The 15,060-nt window shown below is 35.2% G+C and overlaps 1 long non-coding RNA gene across 2 annotated transcripts in view; it reads right to left on the reverse strand.

The window, feature by feature from the left end:
* Positions 1–14,837, reverse strand: part of LOC131076700 (uncharacterized) — a 95,017-nt gene extending 80,180 nt beyond the window's left edge. Inside the window, exons 1-5 of one of the 2 annotated variants that reach the window (XR_009113476.2) lie at positions 13,620–14,837; positions 13,281–13,525; positions 13,068–13,118; positions 8,944–9,064; positions 8,544–8,592 (exon numbers count right to left, since the gene is read on the reverse strand). This is a non-coding gene — a long non-coding RNA (uncharacterized LOC131076700). The remainder of the gene's footprint in view (positions 1–8,543; positions 8,593–8,943; positions 9,065–13,067; positions 13,119–13,280; positions 13,526–13,619) is intronic. The other variant, XR_009113475.2, reaches the window with a different exon arrangement.
* Between the last annotated feature and the right edge of the window lie 223 nt (positions 14,838–15,060).

Raw genomic sequence — 15,060 nt, forward strand, 5'->3', positions numbered from 1 at the left:
TCTATGGTCTTCAACCAAGGGGTATACTAGAGCTAAGAGACCTAGGGAATGCAGCAACAAGGAGCGGATACGTTGAAGATTTTTCTCAGTCTATGAAAGAGATACATGAATGAATTAAGAAAACATTGAAGGAAAACACAACTAAGATCAAACAAAAGGTTGACGAGAGAAGGAAGAACCTAGAATTCCAAGTAGGTGATCTTGTCATGGTACACCTCAACAAAGAAAGGTTGTCGTAGGGGGTATCTAATAAGTTGCAGATGAGAAGATTGGGTCCATGTGCCATCTTAGCCAAGTATGGAGAAAATGATACAAGGTGGACCTACCAAGTGAAATAGGATTATCACCGGTTTTCAATGTGGTAGATTTAGTGGCTTACAAAGGGCCAATTTGAGATTCAGATCAAAGTCTAACACAGGTAGCAGATGATGCAAATAGCCTTCAAAATCCAGCAAAACCAAGTCTAAGGGCTGAGAAGATAGTGAGTTCAAGGGTCGCAAAAAAGACAAGATACCAAACTTATTGGGAGCACCTAGTTAAGTGGTAGGGCATGGATGATGTAGAGTCTACATGGGTGCCTGAGACAGAGTTCAAAAGGTTAGGCATTGATCAGAATCTTATCCTGAAATAGGTGACTTAATTTTCTTTTGTGTGGGAGAATGGTACAGGAGCACCTAGGACTTAAGCTAATAGTCCTTCTTCAATTTTGGCTTATACCGACGTTATCCAGGTCATATTTCCAATAAGGACTCCAAGAGGGTCGAATGTGTATGATTAGAGTCTAGGTTGAGTCAAGTGTAGCCCTAGCTTAGTTGGTTTCTTTCTAGGTTTGCACTTTGTTGGTTGTTCTTGGTTTGAGTAGTCAATAATGCCTTCTAGATGGTCAAAAGAGGAATAGTTTGGTTAAACCAATAGATGGGTTCAAAGTAGCCTTAGAAATGCTTAAAAATAAGTTAGTAATGCTTTGTAATATGTTGCCTAATTTAGAAAGGCAAGATGTGGAAAAATGTAAAAGTTGTCATGACAATTTGGTCCTAAAAAGAGCTTAGCGGTGGAGTCAGGGTTCTAACATTGACCTAAGATGCCTCCACACATGGGGAAGACTATTTAAACCCTCTCTTGTATGGATACCAAGGTTGGAAGCATTGATTATTGTGAATAACAAACTCAAACCACTCATTTTTAGACTGTTATTACTGTTTTGGTTTTATTTTGCATTGAACAGTGAATACAAATGGATTGAATCCATTGATCCAAACTTGGATTATTTTTATTTGGTGTGTTGTGGTATCTTATAGTCCATTTCATGCTTTGTACATAGGTTTCGTTAGTTCTTTTACTGTTTTGTTTTCAAATAGCTAGTTTTGGCTTGTAAATAACATATCACTGCAAAATGGTTGCCCCATAAAATCCCTTCGTGCTACCATCACAAAATATTGGGAAATAGAAGGAAACCCAATCTAAATTGTAAATATGTAGGGAGGAGCTCTGGAAGTCAACGTTACTATTGTTTCCACTTTGATCTAGGTGAGTCCTGTTGTAACCCAGCTAGGAAAGACGAGGTGAAGAAATGACATAATATTGCAGGGGTGAAACCAAAACCTTAATCTAAGCATTTGAAATTGTTCATAAGGTTCATACAGTGTTGCATTTGTAAGGAGAAGCCTTGAGAAGTCCATTTGATGCCCTTTTCACAAAGTTGGACAGTCGCAGTCTTAGAAGCTATTGAAACCCTAGCAAAACCTCATTTTTTGGTTAGGGCATTGTACGGACACTTGGGGGTATAAAACCAACTAAATATCTTAGGTTTAAATGAGTGATGGAAGAATCATAAAACTATTTTTAGGGTCTTTTGGACCGTATGACCAAAAATCCCTAAAAATCCGTATTAGGAGGCCTAATTGGGGCTCTTTCCTAGTAGCCCTCTTTTCATGCATTTTCTTGAAATCGGTAAGGAAGATGAGTTTAGCAATGAAACATATGGACCTTGTTGAATAAATTACACATTGGATGAACACCTCCACACCTCTACAAAACACATGACAACATTGGGGGTGAGAGTGACAAAATGTCAATTTGAAGGACTAAGGACTAGTGAAGAGCATTGAATTGGTAGAGTTCCTAGTGAAGACACTTGTTGAATGTCACCTTAAGTTGGACAAAGAAATAGTCCTAGCAGAGCTTGAGAAGGACTAGGAGGTCTTGAAGCATAGAAAGGCCTGGAGGATTTGGTCGAGTGAGCAACACCAATAGGAGAAGTGTGACCAAGCTTGGTGAACCTTATCACCAATGTGTATCCCTAAGCCTTCTTTTTTGGACTACATAGGCCAGGTTTACTTTATAATTCCTATATTTGGTTCCACATCACAACAACGAATCTGCTTCATCTGAGAAAATAATTGTTCTATTACTCAAGAGATCGACTAGACATTTTTTATTCTCCTCATTTCACCGACCCACAACCTTCCACTTAACTCTCTCGGTCTTGTGCACAGGGGTCACAAAATAATCCACCGCTAATTCTCCTATTCTTTCCTCAGCTGAAAGTATCCAATCCTAGTCCTCAAAGCAATCCATTAATTCTATCTCCCCATTCCAAGAATCTCTGCAAAACCGAGCTTTCCTACCATCACCAATTTTCCATGTCAAGTGCTCTGTAATCAGCCTTCTGTTCTCCCAAGTAAAGTTCCAGATCGTTGAACTAGATTCATAATTAGCAAGGGTGAATAATCTTTCTGGCTCTTCCGAGTCCAAATATTTTCTTCTCACAATTCAACACCATGGTTTGTGAGGGTATTTGTACATTTTCCACACCAATTTAGCAACCAAGGCCAAATTCTGCAAATCCATTTTCCTAAGGCCTGCTCCAACTTCATCTTTCAACAAGAAGGTCATGTCCCAATTAATTAATGGGATTCTTTTGGCATGCTTCTCTCCTTCCCATAAGTTTTTTTTAAGTAGACCATCCAAAGCTTCTATAGCTCTGACCAAAATTTGAAAGCAAGACATGCTATAAATAGGAACTGCTAATAAGAAAGATTTAATCATTTGGATTCTATTCGCCTGAGAAAGCTATATGTTCTTCCATGGTGAGGATTCGGCTTGACACTTGTTGATGATGTCCTCCCACATAATCTTGTGACTACATCCTAGGAAAAGTGGAACCCCCACATACTTCATTGGGAAGACCTCAATCTGAAATTCCAAACTTTACAATGTTTATCTACATCCTTTTATTCGTGTTGAGGAAAAACACCTATGATTTGTTCTTATTCATACATTGTCTTGAGACCTCCGCGTATTCCTTTAGGGTCTTTTTGATCTCCTTTTCTTCTTGCTCTGAAGATTCTCCAAATACGATACTGTCATTTGCAAATTGTGAATCAGTAATGGAGTCCACATTTCTATGAACTTGAATGTCTTTCCATTGCCCTAACCTGCATTTCCTCCTAATATTCTTCCCCAACACTTCTACCATGAGAACAAAAAGTGATGGGGATAAGGGGTCTCCTTGTCTCAATCCATTGGTAGCATTAAAAAAACCATAGACAACACCGTTTAGTAGCACTGAGAAGTTAGTGGGTGAAATACAATGCCTAACAAACTCCAACCATTTGAACTATGGAAACCAAATCTTTCTAAAACACTCAAAAGAAAGTTCCAAATCACATGGTCATAAGCCTTACTAACATCTAACTTGACCACCATACCTCTCAATTTGTCCTTGTTCATGAAATGGATGGTCTCTGCTGTCAAAATAATTCTATCATATATTTCTTTGCCCGAGGTGAAACCATGTTGCTCCTCTTAATTGTATTTATGAAAATTTTTATTCAGTCTGATAGTCATAGCCTTCAAAATGATTTTATAGATAGAATTACAGAGAGAAATAGGATGATAATCTATCATAGTTTCATAATTCTACTTTTTGGGAATGAGAACAATAATGGTATTGTTGATCTCTCTAATAAATCTCCTTTTTTTCTTGAAGTCTTCCACAACCTTCCATATGTCTGCCCCCATGAACTCTCAGCATTTCTGGAAAACCTTCATAATGAATCCATCTAGGCCTGGCGCCTTATTATGATGCAGCGAGAAGGTAGCCTCCTTTCAGACCTCTTGTAGAGACAAGGGCACCATCAGAGCTTTGATGTCCTCCCTAGAAACCTCCTCGTTAATCACATCCAACAAGAAGTCGCTTCTTCCAGCATTGATGTTATTGCTAGTGCCCAACACCTTTTTGAAGTATTGTATTGCCGCCTTTTCAATCTCCTCCATAGATGAGCACCAAGAGCCTCCATCATCTCTAATTGTTGCTATTTTGTTAAGAGAGCATTTTTCTTTAATTGAGGAGTGAAAGAACTTGGTGTTAGAATCCCCCATCATAATCCACAACTCCCTAGATTTATCTTTCTAATAGATCTCCTCTCTTCTAAGGACCTCTACCAGACTCTTTCTTAGCTCTTTTTCTTTCACAAATTCCTTATTAGACATCCCTGCATTCATCACTGTCTCGATGAGAGCTGCTAATTCCCCATCTAGTCTCAATTTTTTTGCAAAAATGTTTCTAAATGATGCCACATTCCACTGCTTAATACTCTGAAACTTGAAGTACCCCTGCTACCTAGGCTTCCCAACATCCAATTCCAATTAGACAAGGAAATGATCAGATCCTAAATATGGTATAATTCATGATGACAACATAAATTGACCCTCCATCCATTTAGGTCCTATGAAGAACTTGTCTAGCCTCACATAAATCCTAGAGAAGTTCAATCTTCTATTATTCCAGCTGTATAATCCATTATTTGACACCACATCAAACACTTCATTGGAATTCACAAAATATTTAAAGTCCTCCATAATCATGTTGGATTTCCTTAGGCCTCCATTTTTGTCATCTAAATATAATATGGCAATGAAGTCTCCCACTATAACCACCCTATTGTTACCCAAAATTTGAATCCACAATGAAAGATATTTGCCAAACTTTCATCTTTTCCTCTATCTTTAGTGGGCCATATACATTGATTAATGGAAACTCCAAATCACCTATGAATAATTACACCTTGCAAACCATCTAGTAATCAAACATCTCTCAAGAAACAACTTTAACCACTTGAGGATTCCAAAGTATTGCCAAGCCACCTGTCGATCCTCTAGCTTCTTGAAAATAACTTTCCCATCTTGAACAAAAGTGCAAAACGCTTAGAGCTTTATCCAAACTCAGCTTGGGTTCTTGAAGCAAAATAATGTCATTAGAGGTCTTATCTAATGTACGTTTAACCAAGCATCTCTTGTCAGGGGTCATTAGTCCCCTGGCATTCCAAGTAAGAGTCTTCATGGTGCTCCAAGGGAGGGATTACCTCCCTTAGATCTCTTCATAAAATTGATAACACCGATGATTCCCTTCTCCTTCACTTTATCCTCTCTCTTTTGTTTGTTTCTTCTTCTACCTATGTAGCCCTTGGATCTACCTAGAAGAACCCTGGTCAATTGGCTAATACATCTGGGGTCAACAACATCCAATTCGTCTTCTTTATCATAATCATCCTCTATCACCAATTCATAATATATCTTGGTATCTAAAAGACCCTTACTTACAACCAAGGCTTTGCTAGGGAACCCCATACATTTGATAGGATCATCTTTGGGAAGAATTTCCTCTCCATCGGGGATAGCTTTGATCTCGCTCTGTCGTTTAGCTTCTGAAGAACCAGCACAACTTGATTTCTCAGCGCGAGCATTCAAGACCTTTTTCTGAGGGGAAACCATTTTTCAACTGTTCTCTGTCTATTGGGTCGCGGAATCAATCTCCTAGTGGGCCTGACAAACACTCTACAATCCACCTGCAAATGTTTTCTACCACCACATCGACCACAATAAAGCCTAACTTCTTCCACTTCTAACTGTTGCGACCAAATCCTATTCGCCGATTTTAAATAAATATGGGAAGGAATCTCCTTCACCACTACTATTTTCACCCTAGCATACAAATATGAATCATTCTCACCTATATTTTCATCAATTTCTAAAAGGGTCCCCAAAGTTCTACCTATCTTCTCCAAGTTGCTCTCACCCCAATACTTGACCAAAAGATTATACAGACGGATCCAAATGGGTCTGTCATAAACAACTAATGGGACCGGGTCGAAATTGGGCAAGCACAATTGAGAGTATAAGGGGTGACCATCTAAAAACCAATTCCCATGATGCAGAATCTTCTCCTTCTCACATTCCTCTGCAAAAATAACAATAAAAAAACCTTTTGGTATGAATTTCACCACCACTTTGGATTTCCATTGGTTATCAATCCAAGTTTTAATGCGGCTCCTCTCCATTTTTGGCCTGACAAAGAAACAAATCACTGCCAACCTATCCCATAGGTCGATGTCTTCTTTGATTTCATTGGAAAGGTCAATCTCGACCAAGTCATCCTTGGTCTCCGCTTGTTATGTCAAGAAATTTGGAGCCTCCTTGTGCCCCTCACAGCCCGCAAGACCTCCATTGTCGTGTAACCGATTTCTCAAGAATTCTCTCATTTCTCTCCTCTCTTCTTCTTTCACGGAAAAATCTCTATATATCTTAATTTCATAGTCCAATTATTATTTTTATTAATATTTATATTTTCACATAGTTTCTTTTTCCATTTAGTTTATTCTAATTTTATATTTATTTTAGATTTAAGTTTGAGATTTATTTTTAATTATGTATGTTTTTTAACAAAATTACAAATAATAATTAAAAGTTATTAGAATTAATTTAATTTATAATTATTTATCATATTAAAATTTAAGTTTATTTTAGAATATTTATATTTTGATTTTTTATTTCAATTTATATAATACATTTAATCTATCTTTCCATCACTCTCTATCTCTCTATCTCCTCACCTCTCTCTCTCTCTCTCTCTAAGCTTATCTTTATCACTCCCTCTTTCTATCCTTATCTATCCCTATGTATACCTCTCCCTCTCACTCCTCTCTATGTTACTCCCTCTTTTGGTATCTCTTTTGGTCTATCCTCTATCTTTTTGTTTATCTAATTTTTTCTCATACACTCCTTGTTACTCCTCCCTATCTCTATCTCAATTTCTCTCATACTTTGACATAACTCGATGTGTCTCCCTCCCTATCTCTATCACTATCTCTATATCTCCCCCCTATCTCTTCTTCTCTCTATTACCTCCTTTTTCTCTCTCTTGCTCCCTCTAGCTCTATCTTCTAATCTCTTCCTCTCCATCTCTTTATATATCTCATTATCTCTATCTTTCTTTTATTCACTCCATCTCTCCAACTATCTCTCTATATATCCTTCTAGCTCTGTCTATATATTATTTCTTGTATCCTTATCCTTCTATGTCTCCATCTCTCCCTCTCACTATTTCCCTCTTGCTATCTCTACTTCTCCCTCCCCCTCTTCCTCTCTCCTTCCATCTCTTTCTATCAGTCCCTCCTTTTATATCTCTTTGCTTCTCTCTCGTCTATTTATCTCCTTTCCTCTCCTCCCTCTCTACTTGTTCATATGTCTATCTCCCTCTCCAGCTATTGCAAACATAACACGATCTTATTGGTAATGAAATCTAGTTAATCTTCTTGATTCAGAGTTTTTTTAGTCATGTTCGGATCCCTATAACTAGATGCATAGTTCATTTTAAGCTATCACTTCTCAATTGAGACCTTGGTTACACAAACAACATCAATGTTTTAAATAGTCTAGCAATTGAACTTAGGCATTGAACAAATATATGAAAACTACACCAAAATTTTCCCTAATTGAACTTAGTGCAATTGCTAGTTCTTAAATTTATTTTAATAGCATGTAACATTAAATAATTTTCATATTTGATATATATGATTGATAAAAGTAATAAACAAGAGCTGCCATTCGCAATATATTTGAGATTTGTAACAATGTTGGGTTGTCAGTTGCAGTTGCAAGTTACAGTAGGTGACGGTAGGTGTTGTTGGAATATACAATGAAGCAAGGATGATTCCAATTCACATCTGTTCTTGCATAATCCACAGTTTGAGAACATGAAAAGTACAAAATAGTGGAAACCAATGAAAATGATGTGGTATTTCAAAATCTGTTTGAAGAGAAATAATGGAAAACAAACATTAAAGTTAGCAAAAAGTGATTAAGCTCTATCAGACATTCAAATCTGAGTTTGCATGATCCACAGTGTAGAAATATGATGAAAACAAATGACCTCGTATTTCAAAATCCTTTTGACCAGCAATATTGGAATTGATTTTGCTTAATTTCAAACTATAATTCTTTGTAAAGCGTACCGATGCAGACAAAGGTTTGTGGCTCAAAAACATGACAAAAGCATGAAAACATAGTGCATATCAAATATGTGCTTGCATGATCTATTGTGTAGAAACAAGGGATGAGATTTAGATAATGAACATAAGAGGCAATGCTAAAAAGGAACAAACATTGTGATTGTGACTGCAACTAGATACAATGCAGAGGCAAATGACTATGTTGTTAATAGAGGACAGTCAAGATTATGCAGGACAATGAGTGAACCATACCTGGACAGTAGCAATATGAGTGCATGGGTATCATAATTCTTTGAAAAGCCTGTTGATACAGAAAATTATGAAAAAATAGTGCATGCAAAACATCTGAAATAAGAAACAAATACATAACTAGAATAGACGCATTCTACAAATAATAACTTTATTTGATGAAATACACAAAACCTCTTTATTTGATGAGATAAACAAAACCAATTGCAAATAAGATAATGAAAGCTAGAAAGCAAATAATATTATGAAATCTAGAAACATTGTGTATTGAACTGGAACAAAAATGTGACATTGAGGATGAACAATTAGAAACAGGGTAAATCTAAGCAAAGCAAAATATCAAATTTTAGTTTTCAAAGTTTTTATACACTTAATGTGTTTGGAGAAGTCAGGGAGAACTGACAAAGTATCGAGTTTAAGGAATCGTCTAGGTTCACTTGACTGTGTTGAGTGTTGCATCTGCCTTTTCTGCATCAATTTCTTTGTGGGTTTCCCGATTGTTTTGAGCTTTTGCATTCAAAAACCTGCAAAATTAACAAAAATAAGACATTAACAAAATTATGACAATTTATACTGATAAAATTATCTATATTGTAGCATTTTCTTTGTTGTGTGATAATTGTATTTTTAATATTTAAATCTAATTTTTTGATATAACTGATTTAGTTATTATAATATCTAAAGATGAAGACAAACGTAAATATGAAAATGATAGGTAATCTGGGCAACATGTAAATCAGAAACTCTCCTTTGTCAACTGCATGTAAACAAACAGTTTGAGAATTCTTCATTAAACTAGCATGGATTTCACCCAAGTTGCTTTTCTAAATATGCATTTGTGTAAGCTATTTATTTATGTACAAATTAATACATAATTGGAGGCATTCTTGGAGTCTCAGTAGCTCCAAATAAATATATCTTCAAGATTAAAAGGAAAAATCAGTCAGTAACAAGTGGTCGGCAACTCGCAAACAATTAAATTGGTAGCGTTGCAATGATGCAAGCATAACAAGTGAGTCTTGTACATGTCAAATGAAAGAAATTGGATATTTAGAAACTAAAAAATATTGAAATCTTCATATGATCATCTATTAATCAATATTAGGAAATTACCGTGCTCCATGCAGGTCTAAATAGTGGTATGGATTCAGATCTCAAAACCTATCTTCAAGTACTATTCAAGTACTATAGAAGATCTTTTAAAGCCCCTTTGAACAATCTATTGCCATGTTATGATTTTGGACAAAGTATATAATTATTAAAATAAGTGATTGTCAGCACAGAATGACTATAACTTGCACACAAAGAGCATTATAGAGCAACTGCCAGAATCTTATCTGCTAAACATGAGTAGTGAACAAAATATTTGAGAACTACATTCCTAGCATAGGACCTTTAGGTAAAACTATCTTGAGTAATGCTATAAGACAAAGACGTTGGTCCCCCAATTCTACTGCAGGCCCTAAATAAAATATTTAATCATTCAAAGAAAATTGACCTTCGAGGAGTCCTAGTATGAATGGGGAGTCCTCTTTCCATAGCCGCCAACAATCAATTCCTGATTGAAGAAATTAAAGAGAGGTCACTGGTTCCTTTTGAGGTTGTCGGACATTTTTGAAAGATGTGGTGGAGTATGTGGAATGCGAGAAAACTTTTTTCTAATTTCCCAACCTTGTAAGAGGCATGTAAGTGAAGGAAAGGGGACGTGTGGAATGACAAAACGGTCTGATCATTGGGAGAGATCTTAGTTTCTAGGCCCATGATCTTTAGACATTGATGAATAGGGATCCAAATCTCCTAATCATAAGAAAAATTGATAATATTTTAAATCTAGGTTGGATCAAAGATATTAGTTTTCTACAATTCATATTAGTAATTATGTTTATTTTTTATTTTGATTGTGTTTGTTTCCATCAACATTTCGAATCATACTATTTGATCCATCATCAGAATGATAAAAAGCTCAAAGAGTAAAAAGAGTAAAAAATACAAATCTTTAAAAAATAGATAATTTGGAAAAATGAGATCCATCTACAGAAAATCAAACAGTTTTCAACTTTCATACACCCCTGCAAGCAATACAAAAAGCCATCCTGTGCCTTAATCATGGATCAGGCCAAACAGACCACATTATTGAGGAAATTGAAAATTCTTCTTCTATAAATTATTGGCTTAAGGTGATAACATAAATTCTTTTCAAACAATTATTGTTATCCTTTCTTACACATGTATATATACTCTTATCAGTACATCAGAAATATACCTCGAACTTTTATCGACTTAGTGAGTATGAAAGAATTGTAAGTAGCTATTCTCTTTTATATGTATTTCTACATTACAAGGATATTATAAAATTACAATATTATCAAACACAGAAATAGCTAAGTATATTTATGCGCTTTTCGTGGTTGATACAGTTTGGCATCTACCTATAATTTTACTGGTAAAATACCATATTTTCTTGGAAACTTTAGCTTGCTAGAAACATTGTCAGATAGCTAGTGTTGGATATTTGATCTTATTCTTTCCTTAATGTGAAGATAAATCCAACCAAACAACATAGTAATATTTAGTGTAATGTTTCTCTCATTTGTGCAAATTTACTATAGTGGAAGAGTCTGAGAACACTAAGGTGAAATGGTTTTGTTACAGGATGCGTCAAGGAACTTCTATGAATGGACTAATTCCATCAACTCTTTCAAATTTAACAAATATAAAATTCTTGTGAGAACATGTTTTCCTCTCATTGTTTTGTTTCATAAAAGAGGACTACAAAAACTACCAGCATGGTACCTATCTTTGTTGAAATTTTATCTATTTTGAACTCATTAAATCTTCGTTTTCACCTACGATTTTGACTACTGATGCAATTTCAATCATATTTAATCTTTATCTATTTTGAATTCATTAAATCTTTGTCTGCATCTATGAATTTAATATTTTATTTTCTTGTCCTTGAATGTGTTTGCATGATGCGATTTCAATCGTAATTAATCTTATCTATTTTGAATTCACTAAATCTCTATTTGAACCAACAAATTTAATCTTTTATTTTCTTGTCCTTAGAATGTCTCTTCATATATGTTAATTAGTGATGCAATTTCAATCATATTTATCCTTCAGACATTCAGAAGAGGATAAAGTGACATAGCTCAAGGTGGTTCTTCTTTGGACTTCATATTGTCTCTGATCAATCTAAAATACTTGTAAAGGGAAGAACGTTCATCGACTCCCTATTTGTTTTGGAGTATATATGCCATTTATATATATGATATTTATGCAAGTATGTAACTTATAATAACTAGGCTGGTTGAAGGGTTCTAAGAAACAACATCTCTGGGAAAATTCCAATAGGCATTGAGAATGCATCAATAAATTTGGAATCTTTGTAAGTAAATCCTACAGATTTGAGTTGACTAGTATTAATATTCTTCACCATGTTAAAATATTTTGTTCGGTGTAATAATTTTCATATTCATTAATATTAAAATGTGAAAGATCAAATTGTTGCAGAAGATTTTTTGGGTTTTGGCTTTATTATTGTTAGTACTAAAATCTGTTTCTCTAGAGACACTTCAAACACGAACAGTATGTGGGGTAGAACCTTTCCTCAAATCACAATGGGAAGCTCTGTGAGATCTAAAACTACCCTAGAGACTAAGATATAGATAAAATGTATAGTTATATTTTTGCCTTGGATATGAACACAAGACTGCTAATAACTCTTGCCTTATAAGATTTTTTAGATTCAATGAATGAAAGCACCTAACTCTATAGACATAATAACCACATCTTTGTATTGATTGAAACAGATAACAGCAATTAGGGATGCATACACAATTTGAAAGGAACAACAACTATTGGATTGTTAGTAACACACAATCTTATGAATCTGAAATTTTACAGTGCATGCAAATCTACAACCTAGATAAACAAATATCACCAATACAAATCCTCATGCTAAAATTGACATTCAATTCAATTCAGGAAATTCTAAACATAGTAAAATAGACACAAAGATACCACATGGAATGATGTTTGACCAGCATACACATAGTGTCAACAATATCTATTCAAAAGAGAATTGAAGAGAATAATTATCAGACAACCTCGAAATTGTTAAGACCGTGAAAGAATAGTGCCGAAATAAAATTACAATCCAAAATGTAGACAGTATTTACTCCAAAGGGGAATTCTTCGTATAAATCTTTCATGCTGGCAAATCCCAAGTTTGAAAAACAATGACAACAAAAAAACAACATAGTATAGACTAAATTCCTACAACATTCATTCAATGGTATAGAAAAAAGCTGTGTTGATCATTTGTACTATATTCTATTTCTCTCCAAAGTAAAACCATTTTCATAGAATGCCCATAATCACAAAGGAAGCTATGCTTAGAAATTTGGCCCTGGATTTTTCCACTTAATTACAGGGCCATACAACCAGCTAAAACAACCATTTTATATATGACATAAAATAGAAAATAGTAGCGGAAGAGAAAAATCACACTGAAAAGAGGCTAACCTCATTCTTGCATCGTTGATCCACGTGGTTCAACACGCGAAAATAAAGAACCTGAAAAAACCCACAAAACTCTTCAAAACAACATTTTGCCATTCCCAAACCATTTTAAATTAAAAATTTCCTCCAAATTTTGAAACTAAAAGTAAACCATTCAAATGCAAATTTGAAATAGGTCTTTGCCCCAGAAATAATTCAAAACCCTCAAAATTTTACCTCATAAACCTTCTAGTAAGTCCCTTCTAAAATCATTTGCCACCAAAATGTTGCCTTAGAGATTCAGTCTATTGGTTCCTGCCTCTGTATGGTGGCAAAAAATACTTTCTGAAGGTCTTCACTGGGCTAGCAGGTTCTAGCGGGTTTTATGCCCTTACTGAACTGTCGTGCTTGCAAGTCTAGATCTCCATATAAAAAAAATTAAATAAAATCGATCCAACCTTTTTTACCATAAGATTTGTCCCCTAAAATTGAAACAAAAAATATCCACAGTTTACATAATGACATTACCTCCAAACCCCAAAAGAAAAATTTCTCCAAAATAAAGATTCGACTCACAATCTCAAGGAAATCCCTCCAAAAGCATATTCTATCAAATTTGTTTCTTGGAACACAAAATTTAACCCTCAAAAATCAATTAGCGTACAAGGTTTGCCTCTGAACCCAAATCAGAATCCAAAAAGAAAAAATTAAACAAAAAATTCCTTCAACATTTGAATACAAATCTTCACAGCATTTTGAATTACAATTTTGTGTCAGAACAGCGAGGTCGCTTCATAGTCCCGCTGGAACAACGTGGAGGCTACGCCCAACAACATAGAGAGCATGTCATCAATGCTGCTAACAAAAAAACGGCGCTGCAACACAATTCCCCCATGAGAAATAAAGCGAGGATGCATTTTCTGTAGCAGCCACAACGTTAATGTCGTGCTCAATGGCGGACAGCGATAGAAAACCCACATTCCCATTGATTTTTATGGGATTGATTTTTATCTTGCCTTGTTTATCATCGGCTCATTTTTTTTAACTAAATTTTACAAATCGAAAATTGTTTTTCAGCCCAGCAAAAATGATAGAAGCCAATCAAAAAATTAAATTTTGACATTTAAAAATAAAAATAAACTTCAACGCCCAGCAAACATTAGAAATCATCTTTAATATTTTAAAGCGATTATCTATGCAAACAAATAATAGTTAAAAGTGGATGCGAAAACATTAGTCTCCTGCCTATAAAGGGAGGGACTAATAAATTTAAATATATTTTTTTTTATATGAAATTCTCAATTATTTAATTTTTTTAACCATTCATATATTTCTTAAAACGCCAGATAAAAGGCATTCAAATGACCAAACGTCAGAGAATTATATATTGATGATCGTCAAAATTCGAAGCGTGAACCAGTCTATAAAGCAAACAAATTTAATCATTATAGCTTCCGAAATGAACGATCTTCTGTCTTGGCCGGCCAGTCCAGGCTGTTAGTTTTCATTTACGATACCACCCAATCCTTTCTGCAATTCCTATGCCCTCCTTATCACGCGTACATCCTTCTCTCAATCTCTTCTTTTCTCTGCCGTTTAATTCTTTTCTGCCACCTGCAAATCACCGCACTTGTGCCCTTTTCTTTTTCAAACTACTCCAACACCGTTCTCTGGATCCCGTGCCGTTGCATTCCGTTCTGCCACCTGCAGATGTTCCGTTTTGTTTTGGAACTTGGTTTGAAACCATCGTGAGTTTTACGTGCAGTCAAGATCTTGCAAGATCGGTTGTAGAAAAAGAGCTTCTGCAATTAAAATAAATGCGCAAACACCGTTCTGTGATTCCCGTGCCGTTGAATTCGATTCTGCCACCTGTACAATTGTTCCGTTGTGTGTTCGAATTTGGCTCGGAACCCTGGGGATCGTGAGTTTTAAGTTGTGCAATTAATACTAATAAGGATCGAGTTTTGGAGGGAAATGATCTGCTTTTCTGGGGATGAATAATAATAATTTAAAGCTT

The sequence above is a fragment of the Cryptomeria japonica genome, chromosome 10 (genome assembly GCF_030272615.1).
Source record: "Cryptomeria japonica chromosome 10, Sugi_1.0, whole genome shotgun sequence".
Lineage (NCBI taxonomy): Eukaryota > Viridiplantae > Streptophyta > Pinopsida > Cupressales > Cupressaceae > Cryptomeria > Cryptomeria japonica.